The sequence below is a fragment of the Bos indicus genome, chromosome 18, assembly GCF_029378745.1.
Source record: "Bos indicus isolate NIAB-ARS_2022 breed Sahiwal x Tharparkar chromosome 18, NIAB-ARS_B.indTharparkar_mat_pri_1.0, whole genome shotgun sequence".
NCBI lineage: Eukaryota > Metazoa > Chordata > Mammalia > Artiodactyla > Bovidae > Bos > Bos indicus.
The window spans coordinates 63,488,748-63,496,458 of record NC_091777.1 but is presented as its reverse complement, the minus strand read 5'-3'; the positions used below and the strand labels follow the sequence as shown (position 1 = coordinate 63,496,458).

At 44.1% G+C, this 7,711-nt stretch overlaps 1 long non-coding RNA gene across 1 annotated transcript; it reads right to left on the bottom strand.

The window, feature by feature from the left end:
* Positions 1-350: 350 nt before the first annotated feature.
* On the bottom strand, positions 351-7,653 carry LOC139177228 (uncharacterized). The gene is made up of 3 exons (XR_011561720.1): positions 7,589-7,653; positions 862-956; positions 351-606 (listed from the first exon to the last, which is right to left on the bottom strand). It is a non-coding gene; the product is annotated as an uncharacterized lncRNA (long non-coding RNA).
* Positions 7,654-7,711: the final 58 nt, after the last annotated feature.

The window sequence follows — 7,711 nt, the reverse complement described above, 5'->3', positions numbered from 1 at the left end:
CATTTGTGTTCGCCGAGAAGCGGCCCTCGGGGGTCGCGCTGCTCTGAGTGTCCCCGCCACTTTATTTAGGGCACACGCGGGCAGTTCAGCTGGTTCCTAAGCCAGCCATGGAATTGCTGCTCCCGGTGTGCGCTTGGCTTTGGTGGGTGCCACCCGCAGGAACTTCCCAGGGGACACTTGACCGGCCTCGATCGCCCAGAGCTCCTGCTGATCCCCAGGGACATTTAGGATGTGAGCCTTTGTGATGTTTGCCCATCTGCTGTCTGGCGACTTCTCTGTGATTTTTCATACTGATTCCTTGATGAGAGAGAAACTGAGCCCTACTCATGTTTATTAGGCATTAGGAATACTTGCAGAGTGCCCTTTTTTATTTTTTGAATTTTTTGGTTAATTTTTCTTAATTTGTTTGAATTTATCATTTTATCCCTTTTGGGGATAAAACTTTAATTACCATTAAAGTGTTGCAAACATTTCTTTTCCCACTCATGTTCTTTGGAAGTAGAATTTCCTGATTTTCCTGTCTATTTCAGTGCCTCTCCTTATCTGTTGTGGTCAACCAGTGTTTTCCTTTTTTTTTTTGGTCTCCATCAGTGGCACACTGATATGCTGTAAAACAAAATGAATTTATTAATAAAAACTTAAAATAACCTTCAGAAGCCTCATTCTCAAGTTGACATAAAAATTCAGAAAACCTGACACTCAATGTCAACTTGCCTTATCACAGACTGAAAATAGTTTGTTGGGGGTATCAGTTCTGGGTCCTTGGTCTACTACTTTCAATCCACCTCAAAGATTGTTTAAAGAAATCTTTCATTATCATAAGAAAGATATTGGTCATAAATGTATTCTCTAAAATCTTACCAGTATCATCTTCCATGTTTAGGTCTTAGTGAAAATGTTAGTTGCTCAGTCAGGCCCAGTGCTTTGCGATCCCATGGACTGTAGCTCGCCAGGCTCTGTTTTGGGAGCCAAGAGAGAGGAAATGTCTCTGGAAATGGGATTTCCTAGGCAAGAATACTTGAATGGGTAGCCCTTCCCTTCTCCAGGGGATCTTCCTGACCCAGGGATCGAACCTGGGTCTCATGCACTGTAGGCAGGTTATCATCTGAGCCACTTTGGGTCTTAAGACTCCTACAATTGATTGTGTGTGTGTGGTGTGAGGCAGGGATTCCTTTCTCATTTATCCTCATGAATTTACTGCTGTCAGTGTATGGAGAGACTGGTTAACTTGGCATAAATCAAAGATCCATTCATGCATGGACTCAGTATCTACAAAGTCTGCATTTGGGATTGACGGTCTGGTATCCTTGCACCAATTATATGCTCCTTTGTCTCCAGTTTCTCTGCTGTCTTCTGTGACAGTCTTGGCTCCAGGGTCTCCCCACAGCTGGTTCTCTGACCCTGCCCTGGTCCATTTAGCAAATGCTCCAATCCTCTTAAGCCAGGGAAGCCTCAGCTGAGCAGAGAGAGACTTAGATCAGATTGGAGGGAGGGAAGGGAGACACATGACAGGTCACAGACCTGGCAAGGGTGGACAGACACGAGAGTGTGGACAGTCCTGGGGCTACCAGGATACAACAGCAGCTGCTCCTGCTTGTCTAACAGACCCTGTTGGGAAAAATATAGAAGCACACCTAGGAGACAGAAGCAGAGGAAGGAAACCAAGAAGGAGAAGCCCTGGGACTTCCCTGGTGATCCAGTGGCTAAGAATCTGCTTTCCAATGCACAGGCCTCAGGTTCAATCCCTGATCAGGGAACAAAGATCTCACATGCTGCATAGCACGAAGCCTGTGCACGCATCAGCCAGAGACAGCCTGTATATGGCAAGGAAGACCCAATGCAGCCAAAATAAATAAGATAAAAAAATACATTACCATATGTAAAATAGATGGGTTTCCCTGATAGCTCAGTTGGTAAATAATCCACCTACAACACAGGTGATGCTGGTTTGGTTCCTGGGTCGAGAAGATCCCCTGAAGAAGGGACAGGCTACACCACTCTTGTATTCTTGGGCTTCCCTTGTGGCTCAGCTGTTAAAGAATCTGCTGGCAATGTGGGATACCTGGGTTCGATCCTTGGGTTGGGAAGATCCCCTGGAAAAGGGACAGGCTAACCACTCCAGTATTCTGGCCTGGAGAATTTCATGACCTGTATAGTCCACGGGGTCACAAAGAGTCAGATATGAGTGAGTGACTTTCATTTCACTATGTAAAATAGACAGTCAGTGTGAGTTTATTATATGACACAGGGCACCCAAAGCTGGTGCTCTGTGACAACCTGGAGGGATGGGGTGGGGAGGGAGGTAGGAGGAGGGTTCAGGAGGGAGGGGACACAGGTATGCCTATGGCCAATTCATATTGATGTATGGCAAAAACAATCACAATATTGTAAAGTAATTATCCTCCAATTAAAATAAATAAATAATTTTTTTTTAAGTACATGAACGTTTATAGCAGCATTAGTCATAATAGCCAAAAGATGGAAACATCTCAGGTGTCCACCAATTGAAGAAAGAATAAACAAAATGTGGTACATTTCTACAACAGAATATTATTCCACCATAAAAAGGAATGAAGCACTGACTCATGCTACAACACGATGAACCTTGCAAACAAACATTCCAAGTGAAAGAAACCAGACACAAGAGAGCACACAGTATATGATTCCATTTCTATGAAATATGCAGAATAGGCAAGTCTGTAGAGACACAAAGTGGATTTATGGCTGCCCGTGGCTGGCGGGGGGCGGGGGGGGGGGGTGGACAATTAGGACTGACTGTTTAACAGGTTCCCAATTTCTTTAGGAAGTGATGAAATGTTCTAGAACTAAGTGGTGATAGTTGTATAACACTGGGTTGCTGTGCTAAGTCACTTCAGTCGTGTTCAACTCTTTGCAACCCCATGGACTGTAGCCCACCAGGTTCCTCTGTCCATGGGATTCTCCAGGCAAGAATACTGGAGTGGGTTGCCATGCCCTCCTCCAGGGGATCTTCCTGACCCAGGAGTTGAACCTGCACCTCTTATGTCTCCAGCGTCAGCAGGCAGGTTCTTTACCACTAGCATCACCTGGGAAACTCTATATAACTCTATATAAAGTGTACAGTTTAAGATGGTTCAAATGGTAAATTTTATGTTTTGTGTATCTTGTGCTTTGCTGGAGCAGCCGTGAAGAGATACCCCATGCCCAAGGTAAGAGAAACCCAAGTAAGACGGTAGGTGTTGCAAGAGGGCATCAGAGGGCAGACACACTGAAACCATACTCACAGAAAACTAGTCAATCTAATCACACTAGGACCACAGCCTTGTCTAACTCAATGAAACTAAGCCATGCCCGTGGGGCAACCCAAGATGGGCGGGTCATGGTGGAGAGATCTGACAGAATGTGGTCCACTGGAGAAGGGAATGGCAAACCACTTCAGTATTCGTGCCTTGAGAATCCCATGAACAGTATGAAAAGGCAAAATGATAGGATACTGAAAGAGAAACTCCCCAGGTCAGTAGGTGCCCAATATGCTACTGGAGATCAATGGAGAAATAACTCCAGAAAGAATGAAGGGATGGAGCCAAAGCAAAAAGAATACCCAGCTGTGGATGTGACTGGTGATAGAAGCAAGGTCCGATGCTGTAAAGAGCAATATTGCATAGGAACCTGGAATGTCAGGTCCATGAATCAAGGCAAATTGGAAGTGGTCAAACAAGAGATGGCAGGAGTGAATGTCGACATTCTAGGAATCAGCAAACTGAAATGAACTGGAATGGGTGAATTTAACTCAGATGACCATTATATCTACTACTGCAGGCAGGAGTCCCTCAGAAGAAATGGAGTAGCCATCATGGTCAACAAAAGAGTCCAAAATGCACTACTTGGATGCAATCTCAAAAACGACAGAATGATCTCTGTTCGTTTCCAAGGCAAACCATTCAATATCACAGTAATCCAAGTCTATACCCCAACCAGTAACGCTGAAGAAGCTGAAGTTGAACGGTTCTATGAAGACCTACAAGACCTTTTAGAACTAACACCCAAAAAAGATGTCCTTTTCATTATAGGGGACTGGAATGCAAAAGTAGGAAGTCAAGAAACACCTGGAGTAACAGGCAAATTTGGCTTTGGAATAGGGAATGAAGCAGAGCAAAGACTAATAGAGTTTTGCCAAGAAAATGCACTGGTCATAACAAACACCCTCTTCCAACAACACAAGAGAAGACTCTACACATGGACATCACCAGATGGTCAACACTGAAATCAGATTGATTATATTCTTTGCAGCCAAAGATGGAGAAGCTGTATACAGTCAGCAAAAACAAGACCAGGAGCTGACTGTGGCTCAGACCATGAACTCCTTATTGCCAAATTCAGACTGAAATTGAAGAAAGTAGGGAAAACCACTAGACAATTCAGATATGACCTAAATCAAATCCCTTATGATTATACAGTGGAAGTGAGAAATAGATTTAAGGGCCTAGATCTCATAGATAGAGTGCCTGATGAGCTATGGAATGAGGTTTGTGACATTGTACAGGAGACAGGGATCAAGACCATCCCCATGGAAAAGAAATGCAAAAAAGCAAAATGGCTGTCTGGGGAGACCTTACAAATAGCTGTGAAAAGAAGAGAAGTGAAAAGCAAAGGAGAAAAGGAAAGATATAAACATCTGAATGCAGAGTTCCAAAGAATAGCAAGAAGAGATAAGAAAGCCTTCTTCAGCGATCAATGCAAAGAAATAGAGGAAAACAACGGAATGGGAAAGACTAGGGATCTCTTCAAGAAAATCAGAGATACCAAAGGAACATTTCATGCAAAGATGGGCTCGATAAAGGACAGAAATGGTATGGACCTAACAGAAGCAGAAGATATTAAGAAGAGATGGCAAGAATACACAGAAGAACTGTACAAAAAAGATCTTCACGACCCAGATAATCACGATGGTGTGATTACTGACCTAGAGCCAGACATCCTGGAATGTGAAGTCAAGTGGGCCTTAGAAAGCGTCACTACCAACAAAGCTAGTGGAGGTGATGGAATTCCAGTTCAGCTCTTTCAAATCCTGAAAGATGATGCTGTGAAAGTGCTGCACTCAATATGCCAGCAAATTTGGAAAACTCAGCAGTGGCCACAGGACTGGAAAAGGTCAGTTTTCATTCCAATCCCAAAGAAAGACAATGCCAAAGAATGCTCAAACTACCGCACAATTGCACTCATCTCACACGCTAATAAAGTAATGCTCAAAATTCTCTAAGCCAGGCTTCAGCAATATGTGAACCGTGAACTTCCTGATGTTCAAGCTGGTTTTAGAAAATGCAGAGGAACCAGAGATCAAATTGCCAACATCTGCTGGATCATTGAAAAAGCAAGAAAGTTCCAGAAAAACATCTATTTTTGCTTTATTGACTATGCCAAAGCCTTTGACTGTGTGGATCACAATAAACTGTGGAAAACTCTGAAAGAGATGGGAATACCAGACCACCTGATCTGCCTCTTGAGAAATTTGTATGCAGGTCAGGAAGCAACAGTTAGAACTGGACATGGAACAACAGACTGGTTCCAAATAGGAAAAGGAGTACGTCAAGGCTGTATATTGTCACCCTGTTTATTTAACTTATATGCAGAGTACATCATGAGAAACGCTGGACTGGAAGAAACACAAGCTGGAATCAAGATTGCTGGGAGAAATATCAATAACCTCAGATATGCAGATGACACCACTCTTATGGCAGAAAGTGAAGAGGAACTAAAAAGCCTCTTGATGAAGGTTTAAAGTGGAGAGTGAAAAAGTGGGCTTAAAGCTCAACATTCAGAAAATGAAGATCATGGCATCCAGTCCCATCACTTCATGGGAAATAGATGGGGAAACAGTGGAAACAGTGGCTGACTTTATTTTTCTGGGCTCCAAAATCACAGCAGATGGTGATTGCAGCCATGAAATTAAAAGACGCTTACTCCTTGGAAGGAAAGTTATGACCAACCTAGATAGCATATTCAAAAGCAGAGACATTACTTTGCCAACAAAGGTTCGTCTAGTCAAGGCTAGTCAAGGTTTTTCCCGTGGTCATGTATGGATGTGAGAGTTGGACTGTGAAGAAAGCTGAGCACAGAAGAATTGATGCTTTTGAACTGTGGTGTTGGAGAAGACTCTTGATAGTCCCTTGGACTGCAAGGAGATCCAACCAGTCCATTCTAAAGGAGATCAGCTCTGGGATTTCTTTGGAAGGAATGATGCTAAAGCTGAAACTCCAGTACTTTGGCCACCTCATGCGAAGAGTTGACTCATTGGAAAAGACTCTGATGCTGGGAGGGATTGGGGGCAAGAGGAGAAGGGGACGACAGAGGATGAGATGGCTGGATGGAATCACTGACTCGATGGACATGAGTCTGAGTGAACTCCGGGAGTCAGTGATGGACAGGGAGGCCTGGCGTGCTGTGATTCATGGGGTCGCAAAGAGTCGGACATGACTGAGCGACTGATCTGATCTGACCTTGATTTTGAAAAACGGCATGAGAACAGACACTAAAGGTGGGTGTGCTGACAGGGTGGCTTTCTCCTATTTCTTGTTTTGAACAAAGATGTGATGTCTGGAACTGCAATAGCCATCTTGCCACCATAAGGCAAAAAAAAAAAAAGAACAAGCAGATTCAACAAGCTAACGAAAGCAGAGAATGAAAAAACAGAAAAATTCTAAGACCTTGATTACACTGTTGAGCTGACTGCCAACCACAAGACTCCTTAACAATAAATGTCCTTGAAGCTTAAAAAAAAAAAAGATGGGAGGAGCTGCCTGTCATGATGTACCACAAAGTGGAGTCGCTAAGGGACTGGCTGAAAGGAGAGGAGGACTCAGCTTTTCCCTGAATGGAAAGAAATGAGGAAAGTCAGACAACAATAAAAAGCAGGTCTGTACAGCTTTATGGTTGCCAAGGTGGGAGTTGGGGGAGGGACGGACTAGGAGTTTGGGGTTAGTGGATGCAAGCTATTATATATACAGGATGGATAAACAACAAGGTCCCACTGTATAGCACAGGGAACTATTTTCTTTGACAAGTATCAGTATCACCAAGCCCAAGATGGTGATTCACTTGACTATGGTAAATCTTAGAGATGGGAAGAGAGTCTATGAGTACACTGGGGTCCCACATTGATTCCTGGTGATCCCAGGGGATCAGGGAAGATGCAGTTCTCAAAGTCGGCCATAGGGTGTCGCTGTTAGAAATAATTCACTGTCAGTGCGCCTCTTGCTGAATTCTGCTGCTGCTAAGTCGCTTCAGTCTTGTCCGACTCTGTGCGACCCCATAGACGGCAGCCCACCAGGCTCCGCCGTCCCCGGGATTCTACTTTTTTGCTGAATTCTACTTTTCTTGAAAGCATGACTTGTCTTGTTTACTTGCTCAGTCTTGTCCGATTCTTTGCGACCCCATGGACTGTAGCCCGCCAGGCTCCTCTGTCCATGGGATTCTCCAGGCAAGGAAACTGGAGTGGGTTGCCATTGCCTTCTCTTAGCTAAGCCAAATTAGGATCACGGAACTTTCTTTCTCCCCCATGAAGACGTAAAATTAAAATAAAAGGATTATGGTACATATTTCTAGCGCTTACCATTTTTTCCACCTCTCTTCCTCTTCCTGACCACAGTCCCCAGGCAGGATCTACCGGTGGGCGGGGCTGCATATCTGTTCTAGCCAATAGGCTTCCAGTAGCGGTGATATGGGTCACTTCCTG